The sequence below is a fragment of the Carica papaya genome, chromosome 5 (assembly GCF_054855325.1).
Source record: "Carica papaya isolate Zhongbai chromosome 5, ASM5485532v1, whole genome shotgun sequence".
Lineage (NCBI taxonomy): Eukaryota > Viridiplantae > Streptophyta > Magnoliopsida > Brassicales > Caricaceae > Carica > Carica papaya.
The window spans coordinates 28,752,968-28,766,646 of NC_142313.1; the positions used below are offsets into that span (position 1 = coordinate 28,752,968).

Sequence of the window (13,679 nt, forward strand, 5' to 3'; positions counted from 1 at the left end):
TAAACTAGCGGACCATAATTCCAGTCGCGCGTAACGTCGAACGACTCATCTGAAAAAAAATTGTTGCGATACGAGGACTTCCCAAGAGGTCACCCATCCGAGTACTACCCTCGCCCAGGCACACTTAACTGCGGAGTTCTGATGGGATCCGGTGCATTAGTGCTGGTATGATCGAACCTGTTTAATTTCGCGCTGCAAATACATAAATTCCTTCTCCTTTCTTCCACCTCCCGTCATTTGTTTCTGTGTGCGTGCGTACTGCACCTCTCGTTCTCGTTCAAATATCAAGTAAAATGCCACGGCGCCGTGACTCACATTTGCGAATAAATCTGCGGACCATAATTAAAGTCGCGCGTAACGTCGAACTGCAAATCTGAAAAAAAAAATGGGTGCAACACGAGAACTTCCCAGGAGGTAACCCATCATTGTACTACTTTCGGCAAAGCACACTTAACTGCGGAGTTCTGATGGGATCCGGTGCATTTGTGCTGGTGTGACCGCACTTGTTTAATTTCGTACTAAAAAAACATACACTCCTTCTTCCCTCCCCCCCTCCCATCATTTGTTTCCTTGTGCGTTCACATTGCACCTCTCCTTCTCGTTCTAATATCGATTAAAATGCCCCTGATTCTTGACTCACATTTGCGTATAAACCAGCAGACCATAGTTCCAGTCTCGCGTAACGTCGAACGACCCGTCTGAAAAAAAATTGGTGCGACACGAGGACTTCCCAGGTGGTCACCAATCCGAGTACTACTCTCGCCCAAGCACATGTACCTGCAGAGTTCTGATGAGATCCAGTGCATTAGTGCTGGTATGATCGCACCCGTTTAATTCTGCGCTGCAAATATATAAACTCCTTCTCCTTTCTTCCCCCTCCCGTCATTTGTTTCCTTGTGCGTGTGCACTGCACCTCCCGTGCTCGTTCTAATATCAAGTAAAATACCACGGCGCCGTGACTCACATTTGCGAATAAACCTGAGGACCATAATTCAAGTCGCGCGTAACGTCGAAAGAATCATCTACAAAAAAATGGGTGCAACACGAGGACTTCACAAGAAAATGAGTGAAATATAAGGACTTCGCAGGAGGTAACCCATGCTAGTACTACTCTCGCCCAAGCACCCTTACCTACGGAGTTCTGATAGAATCCGTTGCATTAGTACTGGTATCATCGCACCTGTTTCATTTCGTGCTGAAAATACATACACTCCTTCTCCTTCCCTTCCCTTCCCATCAATTGTTTCCTTGTGCGTTCACACTGCACCTCTCCTTCTCGTTCTAATATCAATTAAAATGCCCCTGCTTCTCGACTCACATTTGCGTATAAACTAGCGGAACCTAGTTCCAGTCGTGCGTAACGTCGAACGACTCGTCTGAAAAAAAATTGGTGCGACACGAGGACTTTGCAGGAGGTCACCCATCCGAGTACTACTCTCGCCCAAGCACACTTAACTGCGGAGTTTTGATGGGATCCGGTGCATTAGTGTTGGTATGATCGCAACCGTTTAATTTCGCGCTGCAAATACATAAACTCCTTCTCCTTTCTTCCCCCTCCTGTCATTTGTTTCCTTGTGCGTGCGAACTGCACCTACCGTGCTCGTTCTAATATCAAGTAAAATGCTACGGTGTCGTGACTCACATTTGCGAATAAACCTGAGTACCATAATTCAAGTCGCGCGTATCGTCGAAAGAATTATCTGCAAAAAAATGGGTGAAATATAAGGACTTCCCAAGAGGTCACCCATCCGAGTACTACTCTCGCCCAAGCACACTTAACTGCAGAGTTCTAATGGGATCCGGTGCATTTGTGCTGGTGTGACAGCACCTGTTTAATTTTGTGCTGAAAATACATACACTCCTTCCCTTCCCCCCTCCCATCAGTTGTTTCCTTGTGCGTTCACACTGCACCTCTCTTTCTCGTTCTAATATCGATTAAAATGCCCCTGATTCTTGACTCACATTTGCATATAAACCAGCGGACTATAGTTCCAGTCGCGCGTAACGTAGAACGACCCATCTGAAAAAAAATTGTTGCGATACGAGGACTTCCCAAGAGGTCACCCATCCGAGTACTACTCTCGCCAAAGCACACTTAACTGCAGAGTTCTGATGGGATCCAGTGCATTAGTGCTGGTATGATGCCACTTGTTTAATTTTGCGCTTCAAATACATACACTCCTTCTCTTTTCTTCCTCATTCCGTCATTTGTTTCCTTGTGCATGCGCATTGCACCTCCCGTACTCGTTCTAATATCAAGTAAAATGCCACGGCGCCATGACTCAAATTTGCAAATAAATTTGCGGACCATAAATCAAGTCGCGCGTAACGTCGAAAGAATCATCTGCAAAAAGATGGGTGCAACTCGAGGACCTCCCAAAAAAATGGGTGAAATATAAGGACTTCGCAGGAGGTCACCCATCCGAGTACTTTGCTCGCCCAAGCACCCTTAACTGCGGAGTTCTGATAGAATCCGTTGCATTAATGCTAGTATGATCCCTCATGTTTCATTCTACACTGCAAATACATACACTCTTTCTCCTTCCATCCCCACTCCGTCATTTGTTTCCTTGTGCGTGCACTCTGCATCTCTCTTTCTTGTTCTAATATCAAGTAATATGCCCCGGCACTGTGACTCACCTTTGCAAATGAACCAGCGGTTCATAATTCCATTTGCGCGTAACGTCGAACAACCTATCCGAAAAAAAATAGGTGCAACACGAGGGCTTCCCAAGTGGTCACCTATCCGAGTACTACTCTCGACCAAGCACACTTAACTGCGGAGTTCTGACAGGACCTGGAGCTTTAGTGCTGGTATGATCGCACCAATTTAATTTTCCGCTGCAAATACATACACTTCTTCTCCTTTCTTCCCCCTCCCGTCATTTGTTTCCTTGTGCGTTCACACTTCACCTCTCATTCTCGTTCTAATATTGATTAAAATGCCCTTGCTTCTTGACTCACATTTGCGTATACACCAGTGGACCCTAATTCTAGTCGCGCGTAACGTCGAACGACTCGTCTGAAAAAAAAAATTAGTGCGACACGAGGACTTCCCAGGAGGTCACCCATCCGAGTACTACTCTCGCCCAAGCACACTCAACTGCGGAGTTTTGATGGGATCCGGTGCATTAGTGCTGGTATAATCGCACCCTTTTAATTCTGCGCTGCAAATACATAAACTCCTTCTCCTTTCTTCCCCCTCCCGTCATTTGTTTCCTTGTGCGTGCGCACTGCACCTCCCGTGCTCGTTCTAATATCAAGTAAAATGCTACGGTGCCGTGACTCACATTTGCGAATAAACCTGAGGACCATAATTCAAGTCGCGCGTATCGTCGAAAGAATCATCTGCAAAAAAATGGGTGCAACACGAGGACTTCCTAAGAAAATTGGTGAAATATAAGGACTTCGCAGGAGGTCACCCATCCTAGTGCTACTCTCGCCCAAGCACCCTTAACTTGCGGAGTTCTGACAGAATCCGTTGTATTGGTGCTGGTATGATTGCTCATATTTCATTCTACGCTGCAAATACATACACTTTTTCTCCCTCCATCCACCCTCCCGTCATTTGTTTCCTTGTGCGTGCACTCGGCATCTCTCCTTCTCGTTCTAATATCGATTAAAATGCCCCTGCTTCTTGACTCACATTTGCGTGTAAACCAGTGGACCCTAGTTCCAGTCGCGCGTAACGTCGAACGACCCGTCTGAAAAAAAAATTAGTGCGACACGAGGACTTCCGAGGAGGTCACCCATCCGAGTACTACTCTCGCCCAAGCACACTTAACTGCGGAGTTCTGATGGGATCAGGTGCATTAGTGCTGGTATGATCGCACCTGTTTAATTTCGCGCTGCAAATACATAAATTCCTTCTCCTTTCTTCCCCCTCCCGTCATTTGTTTCTAAGTGCGTGCGCACTGCACCTCTCGTTCTCGTTCAAATATCAAGTACAATGCCATGGCGCCGTGACTCACATTTGCAAATAAATCTGCGGACCATAATTAAAGTCGCCCGTAACGTCGAATGACACATCTGAAAAAAAAAAAATGGGTGCAACACGAGAACTTCCCACGAGGTAACCCATCATTGTACTACTTTCACCAAAGCACACTTAACTGCGGAGTTCTGATGGGATCCGGTGCATTTGTGCTGGTATGATCGCACCTGTTTAATTTTGCGCTGCAAATACATAAACTCATTCCCCTTTCTTCCCCCTCCCGTCATTTGTTTCCTTGTGCGTGCGCACTGTACCTCCCGTGCTCGTTCTAATATAAAGTAAAATGCTAAGGTGCCGTGACTCACATTTGCGAATAAACCTGAGGACCATAATTCAAGTCGCGCGTATCGTCGAAAGAATCATCTGCAAAAAAATGGGTGCAACACGAGGACTTCCTAAGAAAATTTGTGAAATATAAGGACTGCGCAGGAGGTCACACATCCTAGTGCTACTCTCGCCCAAGCACCCTTAACTTGCGGAGTTCTGATAGAATCCGTTGCATTGGTACTGGTATGATTGCTCACGTTTCATTCTGCGCTGCAAATACATACACTTTATCTCCCTCCATCCCCCCTCCCGTCATTTGTTTCCTTGTGCGTGAACTCTGCATCTCTCATTCTCGTTCTAATATCGATTAAAATGCCCATGCTTCTTGACTCACATTTGCGTATAAACCAGTGGACCCTAGTTCCAGTCGCGCATAACATCAAACGACCCGTCTGAAAAAAAAAATTAGTGCGACACGAGGACTTCCCAGGAGGTCACCCATCCGAGTACTACTCTCGCCCAAGCACAATTAACTGCGGAGTTCTGATGGGATCCGGTGCATTAGTGCTGGTATGATCGCACCTATTTAATTTCGCGCTGCAAATACATAAATTCCTTCTCCTTTCTTCCCCCTCCCGTCATTTGTTTCCAAGTGCGTGCACACTGCACCTCTCGTTCTCGTTCAAATATCAACTAAAATACCACGGAGTCGTGACTCACATTTGCGAATAAATTTGCGGACCATAATTAAAGTCGCGCGTAAGGTCGAACGACACATCTGAAAAAAAGAAAATGGGTGCAACACGAGAACTTCCCAGGAGGTAACCCATCATTGTACTACTTTCGCCAAAGCACACTTAACTGCGGAGTTCTGATGGGATCCGGTGCATTTGTGCTGGTGTGATCGCACCTGTTTAATTCCGTGCTGCAAATACATAAACTCCTTCTCCTTTCTTCCCCCTCCCATCATTTGTTTCCTTGTGCGTGCGCACTGCACCTCCCGTGCTCGTTCTAATATCAAGTAAAATGCTACGGTGCCGTGACTCACATTTGCGAATAAACCTAAGGACCATAATTCAAGTCGCGCGTATCATCGAAAGAATCATCTGCAAAAAAATGTGTGCAACACGAGGACTTCCTAAGAAAATGGGTGAAATATAAGGACTTCGCAAGAGGTCACCCATCCTAGTGCTTCTCTCGCCCAAGCACCCTTAACTTGCGGAGTTCTGATAGAATCCGTTGCATTGGTGCTGGTATGATTGCTCATGTTTCATTCTGTGCTGCAAATACATACACTTTTTCTCCCTCCATCCCCCCTCCCGTCATTTGTTTCCTTGTGCGTGCACTCTGCATCTCTCCTTCTCGTTCTAATATCGATTAAAATGCCCCTGCTTATTGACTCACATTTGCGTATAAACCAGTGGACCCTAGTTCCAGTCGCGCGTAACGTCGAACGACCCGTCTGAAAAAAAAAATTAGTGCGACACGAGGACTTCCGAGGAGGTCACCCATCCGAGTACTACTCTCGCCTAAGCACACTTAAATGCGGAGTTCTGATGGGATCCGGTGCATTAGTGCTGGTATGATCGCAGCTGTTTAATTTTGCGTTGCAAATACATAAACTCATTCCCCTTTCTTCCCCCTCCCGTCATTTGTTTCCTTGCACGTGCGCACTGCACCTTCCGTTCTCGTTCTAATATCAAGTAAAATGCTACAGCGCCGTGACTCACATTTGCGAATAAACCTGAAGACCATAATTCAAGTCGCGCGTAACATCGAAAGAATCATTTGCAAAAAAATGGGTGCAACACGAGGACTTCACAAGAAAATGGTTGAAATATAAAGACTTCGCAGGATGTAACCCATGCTAGTACTACTCTCGCCCAAGCACCCTAACCTACGGAGTTCTGATAGAATCCGTTGCATTAGTGCTGGTATGATCACACCTGTTTCATTTCGTGCTGAAAATACATATACTCCTTATATTTCCCTCCCCCTCCCATCAATTGTTTCCTTGTGCGTTCACACTGCACCTCTCATTCTCGTTCTAATATCGATTAAAATGCCCCTGCTTCTTGACTCACATTTGCGTATAAACCAGCGGACCCTAGTTCCAGTCGCGCGTAACGTCGAACGACCCATTTGAAAAAAAATTGGTGCGACACGAGGACTTCTCAGGAGGTCACCCATCCGAGTACTACTCTCGCCCAAGCGCACTTAACTGCGGAGTTCTGATGGGATCCGGTGCATTAGTGCTGGTATGATCGCACCCGTTTAATTTCGCGCTGCGAATACATAAACTCCTTCTCATTTCTTCCCCCTCCCGTCATTTGTTTTCTTGTGCGTGCGCACTGCACCTCCCGTGCTCGTTCTAATATCAAGTAAAATGCTACGGTGCCGTGACTCACATTTGCGAATAAACGCGCGTAAGGTCGAAAGAATCATCTGCAAAAAAATGGGTGCAACACGAGGACTTCACAAGAAAATGGGTGAAATATAAGGACTTCGCAGGAGGTAACCCATGCTAGTACTAGTCTCACCCAAGCACCCTTACCTACGGAGTTCTGATAGAATCCGATGCATTAGTGCTGGTATGATCGCACCTGTTTCATTTCGTGCTGAAAATACATACACTCCTTCTCCTTCCCTCCCCCTCCCATCAATTGTTTCCTTGTGCGTTCACACTGCACCTCTCCTTCTCGTTCTAATATCGATTAAAATGCCCCTGCTTCTTGACTCACATTTGCGTAGAAACCAGCGGACCCCAGTTCCAGTCGAGCGTAACGTCGAACGACCCGTCTGGAAAAAAATTGGTGCGACACGAGGACTTCCCAGGAGGTCACCCATCCGAGAACTACTCTCGCCCAAGCACACTTAACTGCGGAGTTCTGATGGTATCCGGTGTATTAGTGATAGTATGATCGCACCCGTTTAATTTCGCGCTGCAAATACATAAACTCCTTCTCCTTTCTTCCTCCTCCTGTCATTTGTTTCCTTGTGCGTGCGCACTACACCTACCGTGCTCGTTCTAATATCAAGTAAAATGCTACGGTGCTGTGACTCACATTTTCGAATAAATCTGAGGACCATAATTCAAGTCCCGCGTATCGTCGAAAGAATCATCTGCAAAAAAATGGGTGAAATATAAGGACTTCGCAGGAGGTCACCCATCCTAGTGCTACTCTCGCCCAAGCACCCTTAACTTGCGGAGTTCTGATAGAATCCGTTGCATTGGTGCTGGTATGATTGCTCATGTTTCATTCTGCGCTGCAAATACAAACACTTTTTCTCCCTCCATCCCCCCTCCCGTCATTTGTTTCCTTGTGCGTGCACTCTGCATCTCTCATTCTCGTTCTAATATCAATTAAAATGCCCCTGCTTCTTGACTCACATTTGCGTATAAACTATTAGACCCTAGTTCCAGTCGCGCGTAACGTCGAACGACCCGTCTGAAAGAAAAAATTAGTGCGACACGAGAACTTCCCAAGAGGTCACCCATCCGAGTACTACTCTCGTCCAAGCACACTTAACTGCGGAGTTCTAATGGGATCCGTTGCATTAGTGCTGGTATGATGGCACCTGTTTAATTTTGCGCTGCAAATACATAAACAACTTCTCCTTTCTTCCCCCTCCCCTCATTTGTTTCCTTGTGCGTGCGCACTGCACCTTACGTTCTCATTCAAATATCAAGTAAAATGCCACAGCGCCGTGACTCACATTTGCGAATAAACCTGAGGACCATAATTCAAGTCGCGCGTAACGTCGAAAGAATCATTTGCAAAAAAATGGGTGCAACACGAGGACTTCCTAAGAAAATGGGTGAAATATAAGGACTTCGCAGGAGGTCACCCATCCTAGAGCTACTCTCGCCCAATCACCCTTAACTTGCAGAGTTACGATAGAATCCGTTGCATTGGTGCTGGTATGATTGCTCATGTTTCATTCTGCGCTGCAAATACATACACTTTTTCTCCCTCCATCCCCCCTCCCGTCAATTGTTTCCTTGTGCGTTCACACTGCACCTCTCCTTCTCGTTCTAATATCGATTAAAATGCCCCTACTTCTTGACTTACATTTGCGAATAAACCTGAGGACCATAATTCAATTCGCGCTTAACTTCGAAAAAATCATCTGCAAAAAAATGGGTGCAACACGAGGACTTTACAAGAAAATGGGTGAAATATAAGGACTTCGCAGGAGGTAACCCATGCTAGTACTACTCTCGCCCAAGCACCCTTACCTATGGAGTTCTGATAAAATCCGATGCATTAGTGTTGCTATGATCGCACCTGTTTCATTTCGTGCTGAAAATACATACACTCTTTCTCCTTCCCTCCCCCTCCCGTCATTTGTTTCCTTGTGCGTGCACTCTGCATCTCTCTTTCTCGTTCGAATATAGATTAAAATGCCCCTGCTTCTTGATTCACATTTGCGTATAAACCAGTGGACCCTAGTTGCAGTCGCGCATAACGTCGAACGACCGGTCTGAAAAAAAAAATTAGTGCGACACGAGGACTTCCCAGGAGGTCACCCATCCGAGTATTACTCTCGCCCAAGCACACTTAATTACGGAGTTCTAATGGGATCCGGTGCATTAGTGCTAGTATGATCACACCTGTCTAATTTCGCGCTGCAAATACATAAACTCCTTCTCCTTTCTTCCCCCTCCCGTCATTTGTTTCCTTGTGCGTGCGCACTGCACCTCACGTTCTCGTTCAAATATCAAGTAAAATGCCACGGCACCGTGACTCACATTTGCGAATAAATCTGCGGACCATAATTAAAGTCGCGCGTAACGTCGAACGGCACATCTGAAAAAAAGAAGATGGGTGCAACACGAGAACTTCCCAGGAGGTAACCCATCATTGTACTACTTTCGCCAAAGCACACTTAACTGTGGAGTTCTGATGGGATCCGGTGCATTTGTGCTGGTGTGACCGCACCTGTTTATTTCGTGCTGAAAATACATACACTCCTTCTTCCCTACCCCCCTCCCATCATTTGTTTCCTTGTGCGTTCACACTGCACCTCTCCTTCTCGTTCTAATATCGATTAAAATGCCCCTGATTCTTGACTCACATTTGCGTATAAACCAGTGGACCATAGTTCCAGTCACGGGTAACGTCGAACGACCCCTCTGAAAAAAAATTGTTGCGATACAAGGACTTCCCAAGAGGTCACACATCCGAGTACTACACTCGCCCAAGCACACTTCACTGCGGAGTTCTGATGGGATCCGGTGCATTAGTGCTGGTATGATCGCACCTGTTTAATTTTGCACTGCAAATACATAAATTCATTCCCCTTTCTTCCCCCTCCTGTCATTTGTTTCCTTGTGCGTGCGCACTGCACCTCCCGTTCTCGTTCTAATATCAAGTAAAATGCTACAGCGCCGTGACTCACATTTGCGAATAAACCTGAGGACCATAATTTAAGTCGCACGTAACGTTGAAAGAATCATCTGCAAAAAAATTGGTGCAACACGAGGACTTCCCAAGTGGTCACCCATCTGAGTACTACTCTCGCCCAAGCACACTTAACTGCGGAGTTATGATGGGATCTGTTGCATTAGTGCTGGTATGATCGCACCTGATTAATTTCGCGCTGCAAATACATAAACTCCTTCTCCTTTCTTCCCCCTCCCGTCATTTGTTTCCTTGTGGGTGCACTCTGTATCTCTCTTTCTCGTTCTAATATCAAGTAATATGCCCCGACACCGTGACTCACCTTTGCAAATGAACCAGCGGTTTATAATTCCATTCGCGGCTAACGTCGAACAACCCATCCGGAAAAAAATAGGTGCAACACGAGGGCTTCCCAAGTGGTCACCCATCCGAGTACTACTCTCGCCCAAGCACACCTAACTGCGGAGTTCTGATGGAATCCGAAGCTTTAGTGCTGGTATGATCGCACCTGTTTAATTTCGCATTGCAAATACATACACTCCTTCTCCTTTCTTCCCCCTCCCGTCATTTGTTTCCTTGTGCGTTCACACTTCACCTCTCATTCTCGTTCTAATATCGATTAAAATGCCACTGCTTCTTGACTCACATTTGCGTATAAACCAGCGGACCCTAGTTCCAGACGCGCATAACGTCGAACGACCCGTCTGAAAAAAATTGGTGCGACAAGAGGACTACCCAGGAGGTCACCCATCTGAGTACTAATCTCGCCCAAGCGCACTTCACTGCGGAGTTCTGATGGGATCCGGTGCATTAGTGCTGGTATGATCGCACCTGTTTAATTTTGCGCTGCAAATACATAAACTCATTCCCCTTTCTTCCCCCTCCCGTCATTTGTTTCCTTGTGCGTGCGCACTGCACCTCCCGTTCTCGTTCTAATATCAAGTAAAATGCTACAACGCCGTGACTCACATTTGCGAATAAACCTGAGGACCATAATTCAAGTCGCGCGTAACGTCGAAAGAATCATCTGCAAAAAAATAGGTGCAACACGAGGACTTCATAAGAAAATGGGTGAAATATAAGGACTTCGCAGGAGGTAACCCATGCTAGTACTACTCTCGCCCAAGCACCCTTACCTACGGAGTTCTGATAGAATCCGTTGCATTAGTGCTGATATGATCGCACCTGTTTCATTTCGCGCTGTAAAAACATACACTCCTTCTCCTTTCTTCCCCCTCCTGTCATTTGTTTCCTTGTGCGTGCGCACTGCACCTCTCGTTCTCGTTCAAATATCATGTAAAATGCCACGGCGCCGTGACTCACATTTGCGAATAAATCTGTGGACCATAATTAAAGTCCCGCGTAACGTCGAACGACACATCTGAAGAAAAGAAAATGGGTGCAACACGAGAACTTCCCAAGAGGTAACCCATCATTGTACTACTTTCGCCAAAGCACACTTAACTTCGGAGTTCTGATGGTATCCGGTGCATTTGTGCTGGTGTGACCGCACCTGTTTAATTTGGTACTGAAAATACATACACTCCTTCTTTCCTCCCCCCTTCCCATCATTTGTTTCCGTTTGCATTCACACTGCACCTCTCCTTCTCGTTCTAATATCGATTAAAATGCCCCTGATTCTTGACTCACATTTGCGTATAAACTAGCGGACCATAGTTCCAGTCGCGCGTAACGTCGAACGACCCATCTGAAAAAAAATTGTTGTGATACGAGGACTTCCCAAGAGGTCACCCATCCGAGTACTATTCTCGCCCAAGGACACTTAACTGCAGAGTTCTGATGAGATCCAGTGCAGTAGTGCTGGTATGATGCCACTTGTTTAATTTTGCGCTTCAAATATATACACTCATTCTCTTTTCTTCTTCATCCCATCATTTGTTTCCTTGTGCGTGCGCACTGCACCTCCCGTACTCGTTCTAATATCAAGTAAAATGCCACGGCGCCGTGACCCACATTTGCGAATAAATCTGCGGACCATAAATCAAGTCGCGCGTAACGTCGAAAGAATCATCTGCAAAAAGATGGGTGCAAAACGAGGACCTTCCAAGAAAATGGGTGAAATATAAGGACTTCGCAGGAGGTCACCCATCCGAGTACTTTTCTCTCCCAAACACCCTTAACTGCCGAGTTCTGATAGAATCTGTTGCATTAGTGCTGGTATGATCCCTCATGTTTCATTCTGCACTGAAAATACATACACTCTTTCTCCTTCCATCCCCCTCCCGTCATTTGTTTCCTTGTGCGTGCACTCTGTATCTCTCTTTCTTGTTCTAATATCAAGTAATATGCCCCGGCACCGTGACTCACCTTTGCAAATGAACCAGCGGTTTATAATTTCATTCCCGCGTAACGTCGAACAACCCATCCGAAAAAAAATAGTTGCGACACGAGGGATTCCCAAGTGGTCACCCATCTGAGTACTACTCTCGCCCAAGCACACTTAACTGCAGAGTTCTGATGGGATCCGGAGCTTTAGTGCTGGTATGATCGCACCTGTTTAATTTCGCGCTACAAATACATACACTCCTTCTCCTTTCTTCCCCCACCCGTCATTTGTTTCCTTGTGCGTTCACACTTCACCTCTCATTCTCGTTCTAATATCGATTAAAATGCCCTTGCTTCATGACTCACATTTGCGTATAAACCAGTGGACCCTAGTTCCAGACGCGCGTAACGTCTAACAACCCGTCTGAAAAAAAAAATTAGTGCGACACGAGGACTTCACAGGAGGTCACCCATCCGAGTACTAATCTCGCCCAAGCACACTTAACTGCGGAGTTCTGATGGGATCAGGTGCATTAGTGCTGGTATGATCGCAACTGTTTAATTTTGCGCTGCAAATACATAAACTCATTCCCCTTTCTTCCCCCTCCCGTCATTTGTTTCCTTGTACGTGCGCACTGCACCTCTCGTTCTCGTTCAAATATCAAGTAAAATACTATGGTGCCGTGACTCACATTTGCGAATAAATCTGCGGACCATAATTAAAGTCGCGCGTAACGTCGAACGGCACATCTGAAAAAATAAAGAAAATGGGTGCAACACGAGGACTTCGCAAGAAAATGGGTGAAATATAAGGACTTCGCAGGAGGTAACCCATGCTAGTACTACTCTCGCCCAAGCACCCTTACCTACGGAGTTCTGATAGAATCTGTTCCATTAGTGCTGGTATGATCGCACCTGTTTCATTTCGTGCTGAAAATACATACACTCCTTCTCCTTCCCTCCCCCTCCCATCAATTGTTTCCTTGTGCGTTCACACTGCACCTCGCTTTCTCGTTCTAATATCGATTAAAATGCCCCTACTTCTTGACTCACATTTGCATATAAACCAGCAGACCCCAGTTCCAGTCGCGCATAACGTCGAACGACCCGTCTGAAAAAAAATTGGTGCGACACGAGGACTTCCCACGAGGTCACCCATCCGAGTACTACTCTCGCCCAAGCACACTTAACTGCGGAGTTATGATGGGATCCGGTGAGTAAGTGGTGGTATGATCGCATCTGTTTAATTCCGCGCTGCAAATACATAAACTCCTTCTCCTTTCTTCCCCCTCCCGTCAATTGTTTCCTTGTGCGTGCGCACTGCACCTCCCGTGCTCGTTCTAATATAAAGTAAAATGCTACGGTGCCGTGACTCACATTTGCGAATAAACCTGAGGACCATAATTCAAGTCGCGCATATCGTCGAAAGAATCATATGCAAAAAAATGTGTGCAACACGAGGACTTCCTAAGAAAATGGGTGAAATATAAGGACTTCGCAGGAGGTAACCCATCCTAGTGCTACTCTCGCCCAAGCACCCTTAACTTGCGGAGTTCTGATAAAATCCGTTGCATTGGTGCTGGTATGATTGCTCATGTTTCATTCTGCGCTGCAAATACATACACTTTTTCTCCCTCCATCCCCCCTCCCGTCATTTGTTTCCTTGTGCGTGAACTCTACATCTCTCCTTCTCGTTCTAATATCGATTAAAATGCCCCTGCTTCTTG

At 46.1% G+C, this 13,679-nt stretch overlaps 3 non-coding genes and 24 pseudogenes across 3 annotated transcripts; all 27 read right to left on the reverse strand.

Moving 5' to 3' along the window:
• Positions 1 to 60: 60 nt before the first annotated feature.
• Positions 61 to 179, reverse strand: LOC148259503 (5S ribosomal RNA; annotated as a pseudogene).
• Positions 180 to 386: 207 nt separating this feature from the next.
• Positions 387 to 505, reverse strand: LOC148259504 (5S ribosomal RNA; annotated as a pseudogene).
• A 204-nt stretch (positions 506 to 709) lies between these two features.
• Positions 710 to 828, reverse strand: LOC148259505 (5S ribosomal RNA; annotated as a pseudogene).
• A 559-nt stretch (positions 829 to 1,387) lies between these two features.
• Positions 1,388 to 1,506, reverse strand: LOC148259506 (5S ribosomal RNA; annotated as a pseudogene).
• A 205-nt stretch (positions 1,507 to 1,711) lies between these two features.
• LOC148259507 (5S ribosomal RNA) lies at positions 1,712 to 1,830 on the reverse strand (annotated as a pseudogene).
• A 201-nt stretch (positions 1,831 to 2,031) lies between these two features.
• On the reverse strand, positions 2,032 to 2,149 carry LOC148259508 (5S ribosomal RNA; annotated as a pseudogene).
• A 560-nt stretch (positions 2,150 to 2,709) lies between these two features.
• On the reverse strand, positions 2,710 to 2,828 carry LOC148259509 (5S ribosomal RNA; annotated as a pseudogene).
• Positions 2,829 to 3,035: 207 nt separating this feature from the next.
• Positions 3,036 to 3,154, reverse strand: LOC148259510 (5S ribosomal RNA; annotated as a pseudogene).
• A 562-nt stretch (positions 3,155 to 3,716) lies between these two features.
• Positions 3,717 to 3,835, reverse strand: LOC148259511 (5S ribosomal RNA; annotated as a pseudogene).
• Positions 3,836 to 4,044: 209 nt separating this feature from the next.
• LOC148259512 (5S ribosomal RNA) lies at positions 4,045 to 4,163 on the reverse strand (annotated as a pseudogene).
• A 563-nt stretch (positions 4,164 to 4,726) lies between these two features.
• Positions 4,727 to 4,845, reverse strand: LOC148259513 (5S ribosomal RNA). Its single transcript, XR_015821216.1, has one exon. It is a non-coding gene; the product is annotated as a 5S ribosomal RNA (ribosomal RNA).
• A 209-nt stretch (positions 4,846 to 5,054) lies between these two features.
• LOC148259514 (5S ribosomal RNA) lies at positions 5,055 to 5,173 on the reverse strand (annotated as a pseudogene).
• Positions 5,174 to 5,736: 563 nt separating this feature from the next.
• Positions 5,737 to 5,855, reverse strand: LOC148259515 (5S ribosomal RNA; annotated as a pseudogene).
• A 559-nt stretch (positions 5,856 to 6,414) lies between these two features.
• Positions 6,415 to 6,533, reverse strand: LOC148259516 (5S ribosomal RNA). Its single transcript, XR_015819682.1, has one exon. It is a non-coding gene; the product is annotated as a 5S ribosomal RNA (ribosomal RNA).
• A 214-nt stretch (positions 6,534 to 6,747) lies between these two features.
• Positions 6,748 to 6,866, reverse strand: LOC148259517 (5S ribosomal RNA; annotated as a pseudogene).
• Positions 6,867 to 7,071: 205 nt separating this feature from the next.
• LOC148259518 (5S ribosomal RNA) lies at positions 7,072 to 7,190 on the reverse strand (annotated as a pseudogene).
• A 533-nt stretch (positions 7,191 to 7,723) lies between these two features.
• On the reverse strand, positions 7,724 to 7,842 carry LOC148259519 (5S ribosomal RNA; annotated as a pseudogene).
• Positions 7,843 to 8,759: 917 nt separating this feature from the next.
• Positions 8,760 to 8,878, reverse strand: LOC148259520 (5S ribosomal RNA; annotated as a pseudogene).
• A 209-nt stretch (positions 8,879 to 9,087) lies between these two features.
• On the reverse strand, positions 9,088 to 9,206 carry LOC148259521 (5S ribosomal RNA; annotated as a pseudogene).
• A 203-nt stretch (positions 9,207 to 9,409) lies between these two features.
• Positions 9,410 to 9,528, reverse strand: LOC148259522 (5S ribosomal RNA; annotated as a pseudogene).
• A 205-nt stretch (positions 9,529 to 9,733) lies between these two features.
• Positions 9,734 to 9,852, reverse strand: LOC148259523 (5S ribosomal RNA; annotated as a pseudogene).
• Positions 9,853 to 10,057: 205 nt separating this feature from the next.
• On the reverse strand, positions 10,058 to 10,176 carry LOC148259524 (5S ribosomal RNA; annotated as a pseudogene).
• A 204-nt stretch (positions 10,177 to 10,380) lies between these two features.
• On the reverse strand, positions 10,381 to 10,499 carry LOC148259525 (5S ribosomal RNA; annotated as a pseudogene).
• Positions 10,500 to 11,062: 563 nt separating this feature from the next.
• On the reverse strand, positions 11,063 to 11,181 carry LOC148259526 (5S ribosomal RNA; annotated as a pseudogene).
• An 882-nt stretch (positions 11,182 to 12,063) lies between these two features.
• LOC148259527 (5S ribosomal RNA) lies at positions 12,064 to 12,182 on the reverse strand. The gene has a single exon (XR_015820074.1). It is a non-coding gene; the product is annotated as a 5S ribosomal RNA (ribosomal RNA).
• Positions 12,183 to 12,389: 207 nt separating this feature from the next.
• LOC148259528 (5S ribosomal RNA) lies at positions 12,390 to 12,508 on the reverse strand (annotated as a pseudogene).
• Positions 12,509 to 13,074: 566 nt separating this feature from the next.
• On the reverse strand, positions 13,075 to 13,193 carry LOC148259529 (5S ribosomal RNA; annotated as a pseudogene).
• Between the last annotated feature and the right edge of the window lie 486 nt (positions 13,194 to 13,679).